Genomic DNA, 7,568 nt, shown 5'->3' with positions numbered 1-7,568 from the left:
CGAAAGACGTAATTAACAATGAGTGTTTTACAAGGCCTAACCAAAGCTGAGCCTAGGCTTAACCAGGTGACACCAAAGGTTTCGTTTCGATAAAAAGGATGAGTAGAGTTTGGCCGCAGCCATTTTTATTTTAAAAAATTAAAAACAAAATGAAGTGACCAACGTTGACATGGTCATCTGGTCCTATAGATGTGGTATAGATACACGGCGCAAAATGAACAGGACGAATCCAAAAGACGAACATGGACAAGGCGCTACTGTAACCGAAATTTATTGCGTGAACTCGCCTCTTATAGCAAGGTGCGAGCTGAAAAGAGTACAAACAAAACAATTGCGGATGCCGCTGCCAGACGCAGATGGCGCTGGCGCAGCTCGAACCTGAAACAGAAAGAGCAAGTTAGGTGGTTGATAGAGACAGGCGGAGCTAACCGTGGGTTAAGTCGTAAGTATACACCAAAAGGAATATTAGACCGTAGCACGCTTTCTATGAACCTTGAGTGCAGAATGCACGTTCCTTCATAAAAACCTCTTCTAGCGTGCTCAGTACCTATGTGAAAAATGTCAGAGATCGCTTCGTTACAAAAATCACAACATGCAGTAAGAGCCGGTTGACGGAAGGAAGCATCAGATGTCGACCACTGCAGCTCTTCTAACCTGTTTCTGATCGCTTACGCTATTTGCCCTCTGCAAGGAAGAATGATTGGCAGAGAACCACACGGTGTCCCTAACCTGGGTCAGCGCCAGTTCTGTCGTTTGGGTGTTCCTCTTCCGTCCCTGTTTTTTCCGCTGCTTCTACTTTATTTATGATGAACCACAGACTATCGCACGACAAGATTTTTACCGCGCTGTAATCTTCATAAACCCGTTTTTTGTGTGCACTGTGAAAATTGTTTTAATGGCTCAAATTATACCACTTTCACTAAACTGGCAGCGCTGAAAGCTGAGGCTACACTGAGAAACGTCCCCACACGATGTCATTCTGTCCCAGTGGTGCGCTCGCCTCACATCTGACAGCCACGTGCTGGCTTTTTACGGCAAAATATTAAGAAATGCCTTGCATCGATCGCATGGCTCCGCTTCCATCCCCCTACCACGCTGTACTGGAGTTGCTGAAAACGCAGTCATGTCTGTGTGTCGTAGAAGCTAGACAGATGAGGATGGTACCTAAGTCCTGCAACTTCATCAGTACCAGAACGGCCATCACGGACTCCAACGGCGTGTACTGGATGTCTAACCTGAACTCGGCGGCTTGGATGTCCAGTAGCGGGACGTTGGGGAAGGCGAGCCGGAAGACTGCTATCTCTCGCCTCGCCTTGTCTGGGTTTCGCGAGCAGGCCACCGCTACGGTGTTGGTGACCGATCCGAAGCCATCCTCTCACCTCGCCTTGTCCGGGTTTCGAGAGTAGGCCACCGCTATGGTGTTTGTAGCCGAGCCGAAGCCATGGCTTCGGCTCGGCTACTTGAAGTACGCTACCACACAGTCGGATGGGAGCAGATCGCGGAAGCCCGCCAGCCCTGCGGGGAAGGCTGCGATTATAAAGGCATCGCCGTTCGTCGCCCGAGGGCTGGTAACCCTGCGGAATCTATTCGCTTTATTACCACTTCAGGCTGCTCAAAGCATGTATCGTCGTTATATGGCCTTATTTTCATCATAGATGGCATATGCATATCATGCGCACCACTCGCACGGCGTTAGACTGAGGTCGAATCGTCATCTTTGAGTGCGCGGATTTGAACTTCCTCTTGCCTATGCATGCACGTATACGTGTATGTGCGCGTGTACAGGGGGATTTCAAGCGCTTTCCTGAGAGGCGGGGTGAACGCGGGAGTGGAGATGATATACGCGAAATCTGTGGATAACTTGCCTGTTAACTAAGCATACATCAATTGTTGAATTGTTTATTCTCGGTAGCCTATTTTGAATTGTGTCCACATGCAACTATTACGAGGTGTACGTGCCGCACAACTAGGTGCGCCAAGAAATAATCGTAGCTATGCAAATCAAAAGACCGAGTTCAGACCTTTCTTCAGATGAGTTATTGCCTAAGTTTTGTACTATCGTGGGCAAACTGCTCGAGCCTGAGACCGTTAACCTGGCGAAAGCTGTAGTGTAATAAATCTGCACATGAAAATACATGAAAATATGTCAGCTTCTGAAACTGCACGTGCAACGAAGCAGGCATCTAAATAGCACGATACAAAATTGTTAGATATATCGCACGAAAGTATGTATATCATAAGCCTCATGGCCCCTTTATACCGACTGGCTTGCAGGCATACCTCTCTTTTCCTATAGGAGACAGGCGTAGCAAGAGACGAACCCGAAGCATGGGCGCATCCCAGCCATCCGGGAGGTCTTGCGGACTTTCGCAACCTTTCTGCAAAATATCCCATCGAGGAACGCATACTGGCCACCGACGTCATTGCGAGTCGCTCTTCCGGATCCTGCAAACGCACGGTCGCTGTCCATCAGCGCAGCGCAATAGCACAGCCCCGTAGTCATGTATTTCCAGCAAATCGCGACAATTCGAAGTTGTCAAAGCTCACGTACATTGACAGGCACCTCTCGAGCAGAATTTAGATTAAAACTTCACGGCGTTATTTAAAGAAGAGTAAAATTGGTTGAGAGGCTCCACCAAGTTCACAAGCTTCGCAGACGTCGCAAACTCAAGAAATTTGCCACTCTCATGACATGAGTCTCAATGAACTGTGCCTCAGAGCTAGTCATCCAAGCGCAGTAAAGGCGCGAGCCGCACATTCAAGGAGTATTAGCTAAAGCAATCCATCCTCATTCTGCAGTAGGAATCTCCCTCAACACTTCGCGAAGATATGATTTTTGGACTTATCAAGCATGCCACGTTGGGACCTGGCCTGTTAGTGCTGGTTGCTTGGCGTCACACCCACGTGCAGGAATAATAATAATAATAATAATAATAATAATAATAATAATAATAATAATAATAATAATAATAATTATTATTATTATTATTATTATTATTATTATTATTATTATTATTATTATTATTATTATTATTATTATTATTATTATTATTATTATTATTATTGGTTCACAGGAAGGTAAAGGTACAGCATCTGTGACACTTGCTCTGCGGACACCTGAACCGCGCTGTAAGGGAAGGGAGGAAGGTGGGAGTGAAAGTGGAAAGAGAAAAAGGGGAGCCCTAGTGGAGGACTACGGAGCAATTTCGACCACCTGGGGATCTTTAACGTGCGCTGACATCGCACAGCACACGGACGCCTCTTCGTTTCGCCTCCATCGAAACGCAACTACCGTGGTCGGGATCGAAGCCGGGACCTCCGGCACAGTAGTCGGGCGTCTTACCACTGCACCACCGCGGCAGTTGGATGACGCGGGCTTAACATTACGCCTCGCATTTTATGCAAGCAAAATGAAGGTTACATTGATTTATTATGCCTAACGTAATGAATACCAGGGGGCTAGATTGGGGCTAGAGTTTTTAGGCTGTTCACAATTGCTGCGTGGTTATAAGCAGCTCCATAGGGCTTAGTGCGAGCAAATCTATGAATCATATAACCTGATGGCGTAGCCTTGCTTATACAGTAGTTTGAATATGAGCCCAAACATGCCATGTGTTTTATTAACACATGAGCGAACAACCATCTTTCACAATAGCCAAACGTCGCCTGTTTGCACAGCTGGTACGTGAGTGTTTAACGGCTCTGCTCCAGCTGTTCATCTTTCGATGACGCAATTCTTCCTTAATTCTTGGAGCGGACGGTGACGTCAAACGTATGCGCAGATCGCCACGATGGTTCAGTGGTTACAGCGCTCGACTCTGAGCTCGACGATGAGTATTTGATCCCTGCTGATAAAACTACATTTCGGTAGAGGCGGAACTCGGGACACACGAGCACTGTGCGATGTCGGCGCATGGTGAAGAACACGAGCTGATCAAAATTGCCGAAACCTTCGACTACGGCATCATTATATGTCGCTTTGGAACATTAAGATCCCAATAAAATCCAACGTAACGCCCCCGCACACGCGCATCGGCTTCCGTGACGTTACGTCGACGACAAACCAAGACACGGCGTGACGGACGTAGCGAGCGCGAGCCGGCGCGGCCCAACGTCGCCGACGCGCAATCTCTCCTATTTCTCGCCGACCGGCCACGCATCCCAGCATTCCTCAGACGCACTGAAGAGGGCGGCTTGCTGTGCAGACAGCGACCGCGCAGCCGTTTCAGACATTGTTGCGGAAAAGCTGCTTAAGACATTCGAGCGCATCCCTGCGTCTATAATATCAAACGGAATGACTGCAGAGACCCAGAGAGGACAAAAAAAAAATGCCGGAGATATGCGAGCGAGCACAGCTGTGAGTTCTCTACAGTGCTTAATATGCCATGCCCGTTTTTAATGCAGTGCTTGAGGAGGTGTAACTATAGTGTTCTTTCCCTTATGTGCAGTATTTCAGTGGCAGAATACCAGAAACTGTGGAAGTGGCTTCGTGACCTGTACACGCCGCGGAATCGAAGGTCGTTGATTTGGCAACACGGAACGGAAGCGCGCTTTTGGTAATTTGCCAAATCGATGGAATTCTACAGGAACTGAGGCCGACCAAGAAAGTGGTCCTCGTGACTGTGTAATTTCTCTGTGTGTAACTCTTCTGCAATCATAGAGAAACTTAAATGATGATTAGTTTTCAGTACAGCACACACGTACACAATCATTATCGCTCCGTCTGTAGCCGCCATGGACGCGAGCTCAGACCATTGCTTTGCTGGACGTCTCCACGATCGGCTGCATATGTTTTGAACCATTTTAAGTGCCTCGATAGGCGACTTCCCCAGTTGCTCCCAAGCGCCCTGTCGTCTGCTCGAAAATGCACACCAGCCGAAAACGTATCAGCGCTCGAGGGAGTTCGTGTGCGCATGCGCGCTGCAGCACTGTGCCCGCCAGACGCGGCACTGTAGAGGCGGCGGTTTCTTGACGCGTCCGTCGTAGCCGACGTACCGTGGCCGACGTTGCCGTGTTTGCCGGCTCTGCCGGTCTCTTCGAAAACGTTGGAATATATTGGGGCCTTTAAAACCTGTAAACATCTAAATCATACTGGGTGTTCGAATCGAGCTCCGGAGAAGCCACCTGAGAAAAAAATTCGCGGAAGCGCTTGTTCGGCATAGACGTGGTTACGCCCAAGAACAGCATGTCGTATTACTGCTGTACAATTAAGTTACGAGAGTGAACAGATGCATCCCACGAGCCAGATATTCTCGGGCGTCCTAATTCGACAACACCGGCCTAGAATCTGGCGTCTCGAGCTTGTAGCAGTGCCCAGGTACAGGCCTAGAAATCCGAAATCAGTCACTAAAATTTCCCCGTCGTGGTGGTGCAGATGTGCCACTACTGTGTCGGAGTACTCGGGTTCGATCACGACCGCCGGCGGCTGTTTCGATGAACGCGAAACGGAGAGGCGTCCGCGTCCGAGCGATGTCTGTGCACGTTAGATTCCCAGGTGGACGAAATTATTGCGTAGCCCCCCCCCCCCCCCCCCCACCTACTCCACCTTTCTCCCTTTCCACTTTTATTCCCACCTTCATCTTTATTACGGTGCGATTTAGGTGTCCACAGGACAAGTGTGACAGACACGTCGCCTTTCCTTTCCTGTGAACCAGTTATTGCTATTATATTAAGCCACTAAAATAGGCATGTTCCTTGAATAGTACGAACCTCAGTTCAATACTTCACTGGTGCATCTGTTAAGCACACGAGCTGCTTCAAGGTTATCATTTTTATTCAAGAAAAAAAACGATTGCTCTAAGTCATCAGATCAATGTGTCCAAAGATGCTAACCAAAATTGTATCAAACATGCTAATGAAAATTACTGGGGCATGAGTGAACACACCTGAACGAGGAGCACTATCAGCATTTCAGAATCGTGCTTGCACGACGATTTTTACGAGCGGGATAAGGGATGTTTTTAAGGCGAAATCCTTTAATGGCTCATGCTGCTGTTGTGGCTGTACAAAGAAGGAAAAGAAATTGCACGGGCCTGCTACTGGCTCTGTAGCTGAGTCACCTCCGCTGCCTCACGTGGACAGCAGAAAGTAGAAAACAAAAAAGGAGGGAAAGACGCGCGCCGCAACAGCCGTCGTCGACCACATAAGCATGGCTCATGCTGTCGTGCGCAAAACGTGTCCCGCTTTTGCGGCGTTCTGATTGGCCGAGGTGGGTTGATGTCATAGAAGTCTCGGCCAATCGCAGAGTACCATCGCAGTATTCGCGAATGCGTGCCTTATATGGGCATATTCCAATGATCAATCACTAATTAATGAATTAATTATCAATTATAACTAATCATGTAACGTAATAAATAACTAATAATGATTAATGTATTACGGCAGTAAATAATTATTTACCCGCTGGATTACTAATTATTCACTCAATTATTACCCAATTATTTACTAATTATAGTTCCAGTTGCGTGGCAAAATGCGGCATAGGCTTTCTCCTTTCACTACTTTAGTCGCTAAAGTCGCTCGTAATTTTTTGTGCCCTGTGCGAGAGCTAAAAGAGTATAGTGCTGCTGTGGAGGCCGTAGCACTTTTGTCAGGAAAGGGCACAATTTTACACGCCCAGGTAAATGTAATTAGTGGCAGCTTAGACCGATTTACTGCTCTTCGGGAGTGCCTAAAACAATGCCAGCGACATATCGTCTTTTTTTCGGATGCAATTTACGAGCCCTTCACTATTGCGGGATGTGCTCCTATAAGCACGAACGCCGATCAAGACGCTGCGCCGCTCAGCAGGCCAGACCGTCAGGCTTTATTGGACATAAATATATTATCACGGAAGCAGTGGTACCACCCAGCTCAACATGCACACCACAAAACTTGCGACGACTATACAGTCTTCTAGGCAGACTGGGTTCGATGTGGCAAGGCCACCATTATGCTTTGAATTTTTCCATCACTCTAGGATTAGGTTTTGCACCATCAAATGCCTACTGCTCAAACAGCGAATTCCAGCTTAAATCGACGGCGGTAACGTTTCTTACAGCTGCATGCTAACGCTATACTAAGGAGTGGAAAAACAAGTGGCTCACCACGGCAGAGCAAACGGAGATGGACACCAGCTTCTTCAGCAGAAGAGGCAGTGCCACCGACTGCCACAACCGGGTCACGTCCGCGCTGGTGAACAGGTCCTCCGAGCATAGGTGGCCGAGGATTCGGTCGAGGACAAAGTTCCTAGAGATGATACTGCTAACGTCCATGATGGTCGCCCGCGTTCTGGTTTCAGTAGGCCCAACGGCGGCGAGCAGCTGTCGGCACCTGCAAGAATGTGTCCGAACTGCACAGCGCGTGCGCACGCGGTTGGGGTGCGCTTCATCATGCAGCTCTTTTTCTTTTATTTCTATTTTATGTTATAATGGTGTTCGTTAGCTCGGCAGAAGCAGGCCTGACACTAAAGATTTTGGAGCTTGAAATTCCAGCGCTGACGTCTCTGTTCGGTAGATGAAAAGAAAATATTGGCATAAATAATGGTCAACCAAAGTGATTCAGCCTTTGGTAAAAAATGTAGCCAAGAG

At 48.0% G+C, this 7,568-nt stretch overlaps 1 long non-coding RNA gene across 1 annotated transcript; it reads right to left on the bottom strand.

Annotated features, from left to right (window-relative positions):
* Nucleotides 1-257: 257 nt before the first annotated feature.
* On the bottom strand, nt 258-7,300 carry LOC146208743 (uncharacterized). The gene is made up of 4 exons (XR_014703404.1): nt 7,086-7,300; nt 2,281-2,445; nt 1,236-1,515; nt 258-378 (listed from the first exon to the last, which is right to left on the bottom strand). It is a non-coding gene; the product is annotated as an uncharacterized LOC146208743 (long non-coding RNA).
* Nucleotides 7,301-7,568: the final 268 nt, after the last annotated feature.

Source organism: Amblyomma maculatum, chromosome 1, assembly GCF_055883805.1.
Source record: "Amblyomma maculatum isolate TAMU_Amacu chromosome 1, ASM5588380v1, whole genome shotgun sequence".
NCBI lineage: Eukaryota > Metazoa > Arthropoda > Arachnida > Ixodida > Ixodidae > Amblyomma > Amblyomma maculatum.
The sequence above is the reverse complement of the archived record's forward strand: the minus strand, read 5'-3'. Positions and strand labels throughout refer to the sequence as shown.